Source organism: Hevea brasiliensis, chromosome 11 (assembly GCF_030052815.1).
Source record: "Hevea brasiliensis isolate MT/VB/25A 57/8 chromosome 11, ASM3005281v1, whole genome shotgun sequence".
Taxonomy (NCBI): Eukaryota; Viridiplantae; Streptophyta; class Magnoliopsida; order Malpighiales; family Euphorbiaceae; genus Hevea; species Hevea brasiliensis.
The window spans coordinates 25,056,415-25,073,111 of NC_079503.1; the positions used below are offsets into that span (position 1 = coordinate 25,056,415).

General features: G+C 36.9%; 1 non-coding gene across 1 annotated transcript; it reads left to right on the forward strand.

Moving 5' to 3' along the window:
* Window positions 1-13,007: 13,007 nt before the first annotated feature.
* LOC131170806 (small nucleolar RNA R71) lies at window positions 13,008-13,115 on the forward strand. The gene has a single exon (XR_009141573.1). It is a non-coding gene; the product is annotated as a small nucleolar RNA R71 (small nucleolar RNA).
* The last annotated feature ends 3,582 nt before the right edge of the window (window positions 13,116-16,697 follow it).

Below are 16,697 nucleotides of genomic sequence, written 5' to 3' on the forward strand. Positions count from 1 at the left end.
AAATGCCAAAAACCAAACCAAATTGCTGGCCCAATTTGTGTCACAAAACTACCCAGAATTAGATTGCCCAGAAACTGCTGGACACAAACTTACCCGACCAGTTTTGGCAAAATGGCCATAACTTGGTCCATAAGAATTCAAATGTAGTGAAACCAGTGGCAAAATGTCCACAAGACATAGGCCTATAGGATTTGTATTTTGACCAAAACCCACAAATTAAGAGAACTAGGTCAAATAGTGCATCAAAACCTATAATCTGACCAAACTTCACTTGACCCCAGAACAGTCTTTTAGTCATAACTCCCACTAGAAAAATCAATTGAGATGAGCCATACCTCTCCAGAAACCTGAGAGACAGGGCTACAACTTTATTTTAGAGACCTTCCTTAAATTATGCCTGTAAGAACCTCAAAAAGTGACCTGCAGTCACTGTCCTGAACTGAGCCCCTGTTGGCACAGGGTACATGAGCCCAGGTCAGTTATTTGGCCATAAATAACTCCACAAAACTTGAAAATTGTGATTAAAAATTTTAAGTGACCACAAGACATAGGGAAAAATTTTCTATGAAGATCACCATGCCTAAAAGTGACTGCAACTTGTTCCATTAATTAGGTAAACTTTAAGTCCAAAAGCTGCCTAGTTAAGGAACCAGAATCTGGAAATGAGTCAGTTATGGTTACCCAACCATAACCCTAGTTCTAAAAATCAAATTAACATGATTCAAAAGAGAAAATAAAGATAAGACATAGGGGAACAACTTCCATGAAGGAAGTGTGGCCAAACAGTAGCTGCAAACTAATCAAATGGATAGGTAAATGTGAGACACAAAAACTGAAACTAAAGAAGGGTCCATGAGATAAATTATCTTATGGTAGGGAATTTAACCCTAATGATGCGTCCCTACCGCAAGTGTACGGGTCGTACAAGTAGTATAGAAAAGATATCGATCTCACGAGGAGTTGTGTTAATGATTGAATTTTTGATATAAAAAGTTGAGTAAATTGAAGTATTTTTAAAATTGAAGTAATGAATTGATGGGTAATAGAGTATGAAATCTAAATATGCAAAATTAATATTCTATTCAACAATGTATTAATTAAACTAAAATTGCATCAAATTGAAATAAGCAAGTTCAAATATGGCAATATTCAAAATGGCAAGTGATTAAATTCGATTAGAAATTAACAATGGTAAAAAGGCAATTCCGGAGTTCGGGATTTCATATTCGAGCTATTTTGGGATTTTAAATTGGTTATCCAATCTTATGAAACTTATGGGTTTTAAGGAGATTAATTCTTAAATCCTTTGAATTCCCTTTCGAGTGAGACAAAGAGTGCCTTAATCAAACTAATCCTACTTTCGTGGAGTTAGAATTAATTAAGACCCATTAAGTTCTTTAATTAATCTGTGAATCCTCTTAATCCTTAGCCTATTTCTAGGTCTAAGTTAATTAAGTCCAATTTCTTGATTATCTATCACAAGGCCTTCTCCTTTCGGTGCTTCAACCATGGATTAAGAACATCACTTAATGGGATCCTACACTAAGCATGTCATTAAGCATACAAGAAATGAATAAAACTCATTAAGACCACAAAATATGGATTACCCAATCAAAATCCACAAAATATCTCAAATATTACAACCCTTACTCTAGAATCAAAGGTAAAACTACTCACTATCCATAATGCTTACAAGATATATTGAGTTTAAATGGAAATAAAGCTTTAATCTAAGCTAAGGAATAAGAAATTAAACACTAGAAATGTAGAAAAATATAAGGAAAGAAAGAAATCTGCAAATCTTGGTTGAAAATGGTGTGGAAGGTGAAAGTGACTCCTCAAATTCTGCCTCTCTTCTCCTTTCCTTTTCTGCTCCTTGTCTCCTCTTCTTAAATGGGAAAATGGGACTATTTATAGCATTTTTCTGACATGGAGCCCTAAAATGGTATGTTCTAGGAGGAATTATTTGAGGGAATCTCCTGCCAGCTCATTAATGAACTCTTTATGGGACTGCATAAGTGGACTGCATAAGTTATGCAGTCCCTTATGCGCTTTCTGGTTACGAGTCACTTATGCGAATCGCATGACTTGGTGCATAGGTTATGCACAATTCCGTGAAGGTGCATAAGGGAGGCGAGAATGTGCGTAAGCTATGCGATCTCCTTATGCACATTTCTTTGGTTCTGAACGATGATCTTTCTCCTTATGCAGATCTGCATAGCTTATGCGGCAAGTTATGCACAGTTTGGTCAATGCATATTTCAGCTTGAAAACCTATTTTTGACATCTTTGGCTGTAGAAGACACTCCTCAATGGCAAAATTCTCTTCAGTCCTTCAAAAACACCATTTTTCCTACAAAACAAAGTAAAAATTACAAATTAATGCAAAATTGAAAACTATGAAAAACTAACTAATTAACTAATGAAATTAGCTAAAAATGACTAATAATCAAATAAAAATGGTTATAAAATTAGACCTAAATGACTATGCAAAATGTATGCATCAAATACCCCCAAACTCAAGCTTTTGCTTGTCCTCAAGCAAACTTTAGAATGTGATGCAAAGTTTTTAGGGGTGCCTTATCCAAAGAGCTATGGAAATTACCGATTGAAGTAACTTAACACACCTTCAGCCATACCAGCAATCCATATACCCATCCTTCAAAATGCAAAGAATTTAATGCTTATCCAAGCTTTCACCGCTTAGCCATCAAGTCAATTATCATTCAAAATCCCTAAACCAACCAATCAAAAGAGAGGGTCATGCTCGAAAGGAATTCTAGAACAATCAATAGTCAAAGTGTCTCTATATGGAATGATGGAATTGAATGAATGAATGAATAGTTTTCCAATCCCATAGGCAAATTCCCTACTCCTATCTCCACTAATGTAGCAAGTACTATCAAGAGATCAAAGGTCTTTTTAGGGATGTAATGGGGCCATGGGATTCAAAAAGAGGCTAAGAAGAAAGATGGGTAAAAAGTATTCAAAGCATGAGAATATTTTCAATCTTGACAACATAAGGTACATTTCTTATTTTATTATACTTTTTTTCTTTTTTTTTTTCTCTTTTTTTTTCTCTCTTTTTTTTTTTATATATATATGGAGGAGAGAAATACATAATGAGAATTGTTAAGTGCTAGCATAGTTTACAAAACACATAAAAATGGAGGAACATTTTGATACTTTAAACTTGTATCTTGCATTTTCTTTTGATGCTTGTCCCTAGAATTTGCCACCCCCAAACTCATTCCTTTTAATACTTTGGGTGGATTTCTTTCATTTTGAATGACAATGGTGAAAAGCACATATACTAGCACTTTTTACAAGATGACAAGCATTTCTTCTCCCTTTTATTGTATATTTTTTTCTTCTTTTTTTTATTTTTATTTCTATTATTTTTAGAAAGTGTACCTAATATTCAATATTATTCTCATGAAAAGGGTTGGAGTGTTTGGTTCATTGGCTAGGTAGCAATAAGGGTTTTAAGAAAAATTAGGAATAAAAAGGTTCAAAGGGGTTTGCAAGGGTTAATTTTAATTAGGAAAAAGGCCAAAGGTTTAAAATGAGAAGGTTTAAATCAAAGAATGCCTAATCATCTCTCTTTTCAAGTACAAGCTGGTATTTCGCCTTGAAAGGTTTAGAAAATTTGTTCTAGGATTGGTGAGACATCATTTGACTACCTTATATCCAATAACTCCCTCTAAACACTTCCATCTCCAAATGACTAGTTGGGTGGCTTTTTGGCTAAGAAGATATAGGCAAGGGATAGACACTTCAAAACCTTGCACCTTTTAGGAAACTTTCAATCCACAAACCCAACTAAAAGGTGAGTCAAATCACTCTCATAGGCACATTTTCAATACTCAAGGGATTTGGCAAAAGATTTTAATGCATGATGCTTGATTCCTAAAATGAGTAATGCATTAACTAAATGGAGGGAGTCTATTTGTATGCAATGTGTACAATTTCTAAGTGATGTATAATGTGTGTGTAAATGTGTTATGTATATGTATGTGTGGAAATATATGTAAAATATTTACAATATATGTAAATGAAATGGGATGAGATGTTCCTATACTCAAAATGTGAAAAATGAAGCAAAAATCAAAATGTTAAAGCCAAAAATCAAAATGTGCACCCCCAAACTCAAAATTGGACATTGTCCTCAATGTCTCAAGTAGTGGATAACCAAAACTCAAAGCAAATAATATGGACCAGGAATTGTAAAAATTAAGAGCAAAAAGAAAGAGTTACCTGGGTGCAGAACATGTGCATAAGTAGGGTGCATAAGCCGTGCGGTTCTGCATAAGAGGCAATATAGGTTGCATAGGCTATGCAGGACATCTGCATAAAGGGAATACAACCTGTGCAGTTCTGCATAAGTAGCAGAAAGGGTTGCACAGGCTATGCAAAATATTTGCATGAGGAAATTCATAGCCTGTGCAGTGTATACAAAAGCTGCTGCATGGGAATTGGCAAAGGGAAATGTACAACCAGCAGTAGAAGCATTAAAATATATGCAGAGTATGGGCAAATATGTACAAAAGGGAAATAAGTGAAATGAAAATCAAAGAAGACTAATGTAATAGCTATCCAATAAAACTTCAAGAAACACAGAATTTAAAACAAACTAATTCAAAAGAAACATAATTCAAAGCAAACTATAAATGTATGAACATATTTACAAAGAAAAGGTCCTACAAGATTGAACAAAAGTAAAACAGAAGCTAATCTAGTTCTATTGTTTTGCCCTTGTCCAAAGATGTTGCTAAGGGGCTGGTGGCTTCTGCCGGCTGTCGAAATGATGGTGCTGGAGGAGGTGATGGAGGTGGGGGTGGCATGCCCAGAAAGATCATGAGTTGCTTCACCATTTCCTTCAATTCTTTCTGCTTGTCCCTGGTTTCCATGACAAGGTCAAATAGGTGATCATGACGATCCTTGAGTGTATCAAGACCAGTGTCAAGCTTCCTATCCACAAAGTATATATCATCACTAAGCCTGTCAAGATAGGTGAATAAGGCTTTAGTGTTGAATGCAGGAGGGGCTGTGGATGAGGAAGGTTCAGCTGTAGGAGGTATGGGCTGAGCAGAGGCTGCTGGGATGTCCTGTGCAGGCTGAGGGGGTGGGGTAGGTGTAGTAGGGTGCTGTGGGACTGATGGGAAAGGTTGTGTTTCTGGTTGTGCAATGGGCCCAGTTTCTGCTGCAGGTTGGGCAGTATCAAAATATGACAAATTGAACCCTGTTTTGGTTAAGTGTGTAGTATCAAAATATAAAGTGTCCACAAGTGCTGGTATTGAGTGCTCTGCAGGATTAAAACCAAAATGCTTGGCTATGACAGTGATGAGCCCACCCAAAACAATGTCACCTATGGATTTGGTGGCAATATGCAGCACATGCTCACAAAAGAAATAACCAGGAGAAACCTTAACTTTGTGAAATGCACACCATAACATAAATAGTTCAGATTTTCCCACAAAGACTTAACTAGTCCCTCCGCCCAATATGGTGCTAGCAATCACCTATGAATAAACCTAAGTCTGGTCAAGTATTTGGGATGTTTTTGATCTTCCAGCAGAGAAAGTTTGAGGTTGGTTTGTGATGATTCTCCAAAATTGGGCAGCATTCCAAATGCCCTTGTTGGCTACCTCTACTCCAGTATGTGGTACTCTAAATAGCCCATCAATTGCAAAACCAAAAATGCTATGAAATTGGTCCAATGACAGCTCTCTATTTTGCCCCAAGCATCTAAATTTCATAATTGGTTTATGGTCTACATCATGCAATTTAAGGGTAGCAGAGAATGAAGAAATAAACTCCAAAACTAGAGTTGGATAAACTATCTCCTGTTTATGCACAAATTCCATCCAACCCATACCGTCAAGATATGCAACTACATTGTCAAATAAACCAAGAGATTGTAGAGAATCAGCAGATATATACCTAGTGGGTTGTACCCTTCTATCCTTGAGTCGCTTAAAAGCTGCTTTTTGAATTGTATCAGGAAGAGGCCAGGGTAGCTTTGATACATGTGAGGCTGCCGAAATTGTCTTTTTGCTGGAAGAGGGTGTAGAGGCTGGAGCTTTTGGCTTTTTGGGTGGCGGTTCCGACAATGGGGTGGGTGGGTCTTTGCGTTTGGACAGAGGAGGGGCAGAGGACATGGGTCGCACAGATTTTGACCGGATTTTACGTTTGTACGTGGTTGGGGGAGGTGGTGGGGGTGTCGCTTGTGGAGGAGAATTGGGAGTGGGGGGTATCGTTGACAATGGCGAGACTTCGAGAGGAGAAGCTGGACGGGAATGGGGAGGCGACTCCATTGCCGATGAAGAAGATGGAAGAGATAAGGGGAAAAGAAGAAAATCGAAGAAGAATGAGAATTAGGGCAAATGTAGTGAGAATCGAAATGGAGAAGAAGGTGTGAGGAGGAGTTATGCCGGAATGAGGATTGTGAGAGAAGAAGGACAGTGAACAGGGTTTATCGGGGTGAAGGTGGGAAAGAAAAAGGAAAAAAAATTTGATTTAAATGGGTTTTGTAAAAGACTGCATAAGGGGAAAGTGCATGTGCATAGCTTATGCACCAGCTTATGTAAGTGTTGCCCTGTTTTGAAGTTCTGAAAAATATGTCATGCAGAAGTGCATAGGCCATGCACACTGCTTATGCAGGTCTCGGCAACTTTTGAAATTTGGGAAGTGAAGTCATGCGGGAGTGCATAAGTTATGCACTCCCCTTATGCACCTCTCAGCGGATTTGGCTTTTCAGAGAATCAGGTCATGCAGAAGTGCATAAGTCATGCACCTTCCTTATGCACTCTTCGGCAATTTTTTTGAATTTGGGTTGGTGGTCATGCAGATGTGCATAAGCTATGCACTCTGCTTATGCACTCTTCGGTGGGTTTTGAGATTCTGAGTCTTTGGTTATGCAGAAGTGCATAAGTCATGCACTCTGCTTATGCACCCCTCGGCAAGTTTGGTTTTTCTGGGTTTCTGGTCATGCAGAAGTGCATAAGCTATGCACTCTGCTTATGCACCCCTCGGCAAGTTTGGTTTTTCTGGGTTTCTGGTCATGCAGAAGTGCATAAGCTATGCACTCTGCTTATGCACCCCTCGGCAAGTTTGGAGATTCAGAGTATGAGGTCATGCAGAAGTGCATAAGTTATGCACTCTGCTTATGCAGACTTCAGCAGAGAGAGAAAATGAAGAATTTGAAGTTATGCAAATGTGCATAGGTCATGCACTCTGCTTATGCAGGTTTCGAAAGATGTGAAATTTGACAAAATTAGGCTATGCAGAGTTGCATAAGCTATGCACTCTCCTTATGCACTTGCAATAAAGGTGAAAAATGGCAAGAATTGTGGTTATGCAGGATTGCATAAGCTATGCAGTTGCTTATGCACATTTCAACAAGATTAAGATTGCAATGGAACATGATTTGGAAGTGTGAAAAATACCCTAGAATGAAGAAATATAATTCCATGAACCATAAACCATGAGAAATTTTCACCAAAAACACATCAATATATACAAAGTTCATCAAAAATGCATCACACAAGCATGTAAAAATGGATCCTACATAAAAGACCTTTGAGAACTATGCCATTTTGACTCAAATTCTGCAAATCAACATTTAGCACATAAAACTCCATAAAATTTGCATAAAGTTGCATCTAACCACAAATGAGAAATGAACTCTCCAAGTTTTGCCAAGAGAATGCAATATTTCTACCTTGAATCCTACAACCCAAATAATCTCAAAACTACAAAGATGACCAACCTACCACCATATTAACATTAAAGGCACATATACTTAAAAGTTACACACCCAACCTCACCAAGAACATAAGCCATCTGCTGCAAACACCCTTTTTGCTGCAGATTCCATTTTTCCTCTGCATAAACCAGATTGCAGCTCCTGCAGTTCACCAATCTTTCTCCATTGATATACATTTAACCTCACCAAAAATACAAGCCATTTGCTGCAGATTTCATTTTTCCTCTGCATGAACCATATTGCAGCTCCTGCACAGATTATGCAGCAAAAACTTATCAGTTTTTGGGAGAGTTTGAAGGACAAAATTTTCAAGTTAAGGGTCACTCCCCCAACAGTTCATCAGCCTTTCTTCATTGAAATACATCTACAAGGGACAAGATTTAACAATGTCAAAAATTGAATTTGGGGAGATTTAAGATAAAAACAAAATCAATGAAAATGAAAGTAAATTAGCAAAAGCAAAATAAAAGGACTTGGGATGCCTCCCAAGAGGGCTAATTTATAGTCCTTAGCTGGACTTTTCATGAATTTCACTGAAAAGAGGTGAGGGATTGGAGAGCTTGTAACAGCTTGCTCCTATTATTGGGTCTCCAGTTATGTAATGTTTCAATCTATGCCCATTGACCTTAAAATTCCCAGATTTTTCACTCCAAATTTCTATTGCTCCATAAGGGAAAACCTTAGAAACTCTATATGGACCAGTCCACCTTGACTTGAGTTTTCCAGGGAACAATTTCAATCTTGAGTTGAACAACAAAACTAAATCACCTTCTTTGAATTCCTTTTTCCTCAGATGCTTATCATGCCAAACTTTAGTTCTTTCTTTGTAAATACGGGCACTTTCATAAGCATCCATCCTCAATTCCTCAAGCTCATTAAGTTGTAACAACCTTTTCTCACCAGCTTGCTTAAGATCAAAATTCAAGGTTTGAATGGCCCAATATGCTCTATGTTCTAGCTCCACAGGTAAATGACAAGACTTACCATACACCAACCTAAAGGGAGTAGTTCCTATAGGGGTTTTGTAGGCAGTCCTATATGCCCATAAAGCATCATCTAGTTTGATAGACCAATCTTTCCGAGAATTGTTCACTTTGTTTCTCCAAAATATGCTTGAGCTCTCTGTTAGAAATTTCAACTTGTCCTAAAGTTTGAGGGTGGTATGGGGTAGCTATCTTGTGCACTACACCATACTTCCTCATTAAGCTCTCAAATTGCTTATTGCAAAAATGGGAACCCCCATCACTAATTACAGCCCTAGGAGCTCCAAATCTACTCAAGACAAATTTCTTCAAGAATTTCACTACCACTCTAGCATCATTAGTTGGAGTTGCAATAGCTTCCACCCACTTTGACACATAGTCAACCCCAACTAAGATGTATCTATTACCATATGAAGGAGGGAACGGCCCCATAAAATCTATTCCCCAAACATCAAATAATTCCACTTCAAGAATATTATTTAGGGGCATTTGATCTCTTTTTGACAAATTTCCACTCCTTTGACATTTATCACAATCCGACACAAATTTCCTCACATCCTTAAAAAGATTTGGCCAAAAGAAACCAGCTTGCAAAATTTTACTAGCTGTTTTAGAGATTCCAAAATGTCCTCCATAATCAGAAGCATGGCAATGATGCATAATACTCTGTATCTCCTCTTCAGGAATACATCTCCTTATTAAACCATCACAACATCTCCTAAAGAGTAAAGGATCATCCCATCTATAAAATTTCACCTCATGCAAAAACTTTTTCTTTTGTTGCCATGTCATACCTAGAGGTAAAACTCCACAAGATAGATAATTCACAAAGTCTGCATACCAAGGTAGTTTAGCAACAAGAGAGAAAAGTTGTTCATCCAAGAAAAACTCATCAATAGGGATTTCATCCAATTCTTCACCATCCAATTTCAACCTACTAAGATTATCAGCAACTACATTTTCAGCTCCCTTCTTATCTCTAATCTCCAAATCAAACTCTTGTAGCATCAGAATCCACCTAATGAGCCTAGGCTTAGCCTCCTTTTTACGGAGCAAATACCTGATGGCTGCATGATCTGAAAATATAACCACCTTTGAGTCAATAATGTAAGGTCTGAACTTTTCCAATGCAAAGACAATTGCTAAAAATTCCTTTTCAGTTGTTGCATAATTTGTTTGAGCCTCATCCAGTGCTCTACTAGCATAATAAATAGCATAAGCCTTTTTGTCCTTTCTTTGACCAAGAACAGCCCCAATTGCATAGTTGCTAGCATCACACATAATTTCAAAAGGTAGGCTCCAATCAGGTGGTTGCATGATTGGTGCAGTGATAAGAGCTTGCTTCAACTCGGCATGTCCTAGGAAACTTCGAATTCCCTTGACATTGGTAGGAGGAGCCATCTTCTCTATCACTTCAACTTTGGCTTTATCAACCTCTATTCCTCTGTTAGACACCAAATGTCCAAGCACTATCCCTTCCTGGACCATGAAATGACACTTTTCCCAATTTAACACAAGGTCAGTATCTGCACATCGCTGCAAAATTTTAGAAAGGTTAGCCAAGCATATATCAAATGAAGATCCATAAATAGAGAAATCGTCCATAAAAACCTCCATTATATCTTCAATGAAATCTGAGAAAATTGCCATCATGCACCTTTAAAAAGTGGCTGGTGCATTACACAACCCAAATGGCATCCTTCTATAAGCAAAGGTTCCATATGGACAAGTAAAAGTGGTTTTCTCTTGATCATTTGGATGGATAGGGATTTGAAAAAAACCTGAATATCCATCTAAATAGCAAAAGTAAGAATGCCTAGCTAGTCTTTCCAACATTTGATCAATGAAGGGAAGTGGAAAAATGATCTTTTCTAGTGGCAACATTTAATTTTCTGTAATCTATGCACATTCGCCAACTAGTCACTGTTCTGGTGGGAATTAATTTATTATTTTCATTTTTGACAACTGTCATTCCACCCTTTTTTGGGACAACATGTACTGGGCTCACCCAAGTACTGTCTGAGATGGGATATATGATCCCTGCATCAAGCAACTTCAAAATTTCCTTTTTAACAACTTCTTTCATATTTGGGTTCAACCTCCTCTGATGTTCAATAGATGGCTTACAATTTTCTTCCAAGATGATTCTATGCATGCAAAAGTGTGGGCTTATTCCCTTAATGTCATCTATGGTGTATCCTAAGACTTTCCTAAATTGTCTCAACACTCTTAACAACTTATCAGCCTCTAAAGTACTCAAATTTGCATTTACAATTACTGGATAAGTGTTATTAGTGCCAAGAAATTCATACCTGAGCTGAGAAGGAAGTTGCTTAAGTTCTACCTTAGGTGCATCTTCTTCCTTGAATGATGGTTTTTTAGATTCTACTTTGTCCTTTTGTGTGAGTTGAAAAACTGGAGCAGAAATGAATGGTGGACTTCCCTCTAAGTGTTGAGCATATGCAGCTACATGAGGGTTGTCATAGTCTATGCCTCCTCCATGAACCAAACAATTTTCAAGTGGATCTTCTGGATATTACTTTCTGAAGTGTTCTTCAACCAGCTCATCAATAATATCAACTCTCAAGCAAGTATCAGCTTCAGAATGATGCTTTTTCATAGTGTTATTAATATTGAAAACCAATTGCTCTTCACCAACCCTAAGAGTCAATTTTTCTCCCTTAACATCAATCAATGCTCCTGCTGTAGCCAGGAAAGGCCTTCCCAAGATAATTGGAATATTAAAATCTTCCTCCATGTCCAAGATGACAAAGTCAACAGGTATGTAGAGCTTCCCAACCTTCAGAGGCACATTCTCCAAAATCCCTTTAGGATACTTAATTGACCTGTCAGCTAACTGAAGAGAAATGTGGGTTGGTTTAAGATCTCCCATATTGAGCTTTTCATAAATGGAGAGGGGCATAAGGCTAACACTAGCCCCTAAATCACATAAAGCTTTTGTAGAACATGACTCCCCTATGTGGCATGGAATTGAAAAACTCCCTGGATCCTTGAGCTTTGGGGGAAGTTTCCTTTGAAGGATAGCACTACATTCTTCTGTCAAAGCTACAGTCTCATGATCTTCAAGTTTCCTCTTGTTTGAAAGAATTTCTTTCAAGAATTTTGCATAAGAGGGCATTTGTGAAAGAGCATCTACAAAAGGCATATTTATGTAAAGCTTCTTCAAAACCTCTAAGAACTTCCCAAATTGCTTATCAAGCTTGGCTTTGTGAAATCTTTGTGGAAAGGGAAGTTGTGGCTTGTAGGGTTCAGGAGGTATATATTTCTCTTCCTTCTCTTCAAATTCCTCCTTACATTTTTTTGCACTCTCTTGTTTTTCACTCTCATCAGTATTTTTCTCATTTTCTCTCTTCTCATAATTTTCACTCTTCTCATTATTTATAACTTTTCCACTTCTTAAAGTAATAGCTTGACATTGCTCTCTTGGGTTTTCTGGTTGACTTGGAAGTTTTCCAAAAGACTTGGCACTTGAGGAAGATGCTTGTTGTGCAATCTGGTTTTCCAGCATTCTGTTATGTGTTTGCATATGTTCCAGCCTTGCTTTCATCTCTCTCATCTCCTCATCTTGCTTATTTTGGTTAGCAAGAATCTGTTGTAATAAAGCTTCAGTGGTGGAATTTCGTTCTTGCTGTTTTGGTGGAGGGTTCATATTTTTCTGCTGAAAATTAGGCAGTGGTTGCCTATTTTGCTGATATGGAACTCCTTGTTGCTGATGTGGTTGAAAATTTTGATTTTGAACTTGATTTTGCTGATTTCCCCATGAAAAGTTGGGATGATTCCTCCAATTTGGATTGTAAGTTTGAGAATAAGAATTCCCCATTTGTTTGTTTCCATAATTACCAACATATGCTGCTTGTTCTCCATAATCTACTCCACAGCTGGTAGTTTCCTCTGCATAAGCCACTTGTTGTGAAGTTCCAGCTGATGATGATGAACTAACCAACATACTCAGATCTTCCATCTTCTTAGCAAGGACATTTGTAAGTGCATCAAACTTTGCATTAATCATGTTGAATGGATCAAGATCATACATTCCAGCAGCTTGCCTCTTTTGAGTTGGAGCTGGTCCTCTTGGACTACTCCAAAGATGAGTATTCTTTGCAATTTTCTCCAATAGCTCATAAGCTTCATCTTCATGCTTTATAATAAATTCTCCTCCTGTTTGAGCATCAATAATTCCTCTAATTGTAGGAGTGACATTTGTGTAAAAATTCTGGTTTATCATCCATTTCGGAATGGCATGATGTGGGCATAATCTCTCTAATTCCTTCCATCTCATCCATGACTCATAGAGAGTTTCATCCTCTCTCGGTCTAAAAGCTGTCATTTGATTCCTCAACTCTTGAGTTTTTCCAGGTGGAAAATATTGTGCAAGAAATGCATCAGTGAGTTGCTCCCAATTTGTAATGGAGTTGTGAGGTAAAGAATCAAGCCAATCCAATGCTCTATCTTTCAAAGAGAATGGGAATAGCTTCAATCTTGCTGCATCATCAGACAATCCAGGTTGTTTTTGCATGTCGCAAATCATAGCAAACTTCTTCAGATGTGTATGTGGATTTTCAGAAGGATGTCCTCCAAATTGAGAATTCTGAATCATTTGAAGAACTCCAAAATCCATCTTGTAGCTATTTGCATCAATTCTTGGTCTTGCTATACTCTCTCTCAAGTCATCAAAACGAGGAAAAGCATGATCCATCATACTTCCCCTAGGCACGTTTGCATTAACAACTTCTTCCCCTTTGGCTGCATCTTCATTGTTTTGACCATTTCCAGCATTACCACCGATTCTAATTCTTTCATCAGCCATGTCTGCTTCTAATTCAGTTTCTCTCAAAGCTTCTTTCCTTTTTCTGGTTTCTTTCTTGTTGGCTTTACAAAATTTCTCGATTTCAGGATTGAACAACAAGGATGTGTCACTTGAGCTTCTAGCTCTTCTCATAAAAGATTAAAAGTACCTGAAAAAGAACAAACAAACACAAAATGAAAAGATAACAAAATAAAACTAAAAACAACTAAAATAATCAAGAATTCAATCTTAAACAAACAATTCCCCGGCAACGGCGCCAAAAACTTGATGCGTCCCTACCGCAAGTGCATGGGTCGTACAAGTAGTATAGAAAAGATATTGATCCCACGAGGAGTTGTGTTAATGATTGAATTTTTGATATAAAAAGTTGAGTAAATTGAAGTATTTTTGAAATTGAAGTTATGAATTGATGGGTAATGGAGTATGAAATCTAAATATGCAAAATTAATATTCTATTCAACAATGTATTAATTAAACTAAAATTGCATCAAATTGAAATAAGCAAGTTCAAATATGGCAATATTCAAAATGGCAAGTGATTAAATTCGATTAGAAATTAACAATGGTAAAAAGGCGATTCCGGAGTTCGGGATTTCATATTCGAGCTATTTTGGGATTTTAAATTGGTTATCCAATCTTATGAAACTTATGGGTTTTAAGGAGATTAATTCTTAAATCCTTTGAATTCCCTTTCGAGTGAGACAAAGAGTGCCTTAATCAAACTAATCCTACTTTCGTGGAGTTAGAATTAATTAAGACCCATTAAGTTCTTTAATTAATCTGTGAATCCTCTTAATCCTTAGCCTATTTCTAGGTCTAAGTTAATTAAGTCCAATTTCTTGATTATCTATCACAAGGCCTTCTCCTTTCGGTGCTTCAACCATGGATTAAGAACATCACTTAATGGGATCCTACACTAAGCATGTCATTAAGCATACAAGAAATGAATAAAACTCATTAAGACCACAAAATATGGATTACCCAATCAAAATCCACAAAATATCTCAAATATTACAACCCTTACTCCAGAATCAAAGGTAAAACTACTCACTATCCATAATGCTTACAAGATATATTGAGTTTAAATGGAAATAAAGCTTTAATCTAAGCTAAGAAATAAGAAATTAAACACTAGAAATGTAGAAAAATATAAGGAAAGAAAGAAATCTGCAAATCTTGGTTGAAAATGGTGTGGAAGGTGAAAGTGACTCCTCAAATTCTGCCTCTCTTCTCCTTTCCTTTTCTGCTCCTTGTCTCCTCTTCTTAAATGGGAAAATGGGACTATTTATAGCATTTTTCTGACATGGAGCCCTAAAATGGTATGTTCTAGGAGGAATTATTTGAGGGAATCTCCTGCCAGCTCATTAATGAACTCTTTATGGGACTGCATAAGTGGACTACATAAGTTATGCAGTCCCTTATGCGCTTTCGGGTTCTGAGTCACTTATGCGAAACTGCATGACTTGGTGCATAGGTTATGCACAATTCCGTGAAGGTGCATAAGGGAGGCGAGAATGTGCATAAGCTATGCAGTCTCCTTATGCACATTTCGGCTGGTTCTGGAACAGTGATCTTTCTCCTTATGCAGATCTGCATAGCATATGCGACAAGTTATGCACAGTTTGGTCAATGCATATTTCAGCTTGAAAACCTATTTTTGACATCTTTGGCTGTAGAAGACACTCCTCAATGGCAAAATTCTCTTCAGTCCTTCAAAAACACCATTTTTCCTACAAAACAAAGTAAAAATTACAAATTAATGCAAAATTGACAACTATGAAAAACTAACTAATTAACTAATGAAATTAGCTAAAAATGACTAATAATCAAATAAAAATAGTTATAAAATTAGACCTAAATGACTATGCAAAATGTATGCATCACCTAACAAGCCATTAAATACTAAACCACATGAAAGAGGTATGTGGGACCTAATTTCCCACTATAAAGAGATATGAACACTCAAATGAATATGTAATAATGTGCAACTGCCTATAGTATACCTAGACTTATTTATTTAGTTTATGTTCATTGGTATACCAATTAGGGACTACAGATAGCAGTACTGCCTACTGAGAAAGTCATGAACTGACAATATATGTCTAGTATGATTGTTCTGTAAGCTATATGCCTACTTATTAGCCATTGTGCCGAACTTTATTCTGGCTTTACAAGCCTGACAGCGGGCCTCGTGCCTGACAGCTAGCCTTATGCTTGACAGATGTATACTAGATAGACATATGGCTGTCTAACTAGTATGCTCCCGTGTATCCACCTTTGATAATTTGTTATAGGTTTCTTGGGCACTGATAATAATTAATTAAGACTGAATATACAATAAGTAAATAGAAAAGATCTCGATAATTTAAATTATTTCCAAAGTGAAATGAAAATGTAAAATACCTAGAAATTATGAAATTGCCATATATAGAATTATTATTTAAATTGTTCAGTTATTGTTATTATAAATTATGTACCACTAAGTGTTATGCTTAGCACGTTGGTTTTCCATCGCATAGGTATTGGAGATCAGTATGAGTAGCCGCAGCAGCAGCAGCACCAGTAGTGCCTTGACAGAGCTCTGACCAGATCTGCCACTATCCAGAGTTAACTCACCAGTCTTTTGTTTTTTGGTAAGGCCCATGTATAGACTAGTATTTTGGTTTATTATGTCTAATCATGATGTAATTACTAGTTATGATGTATTTTATTTGGACTTGTAATTAAACTTTGAGATTAAAATGAAAACTTGTAATTTATTATCTATGAATTTCCATATGAATGCAATAGATGATACTTCATTTTGAGATCTCATAAATATTGTAAATGATATGATAAAGGAAAATATGATATAGAAATGTATGAAATGAATATGGACATGTTAACAGGTGATTAGTGGAAACCCGCCAAATGCTAATAAAACAGAGGAAGCTCTGTCCGGGTCTAGACAGAAATAAGTTACATTAAAAAGAAAAAATTCTACACATGGATTACTGTCACACCTTATCCCTGGTAAGGCATGACATGTTCCCGTAGCATACCTAATGATTTACCGAACTCTACCTACTGATAACCCATTATTTATACTACAAAAGATTTTAAAACAAATTATAGCTTT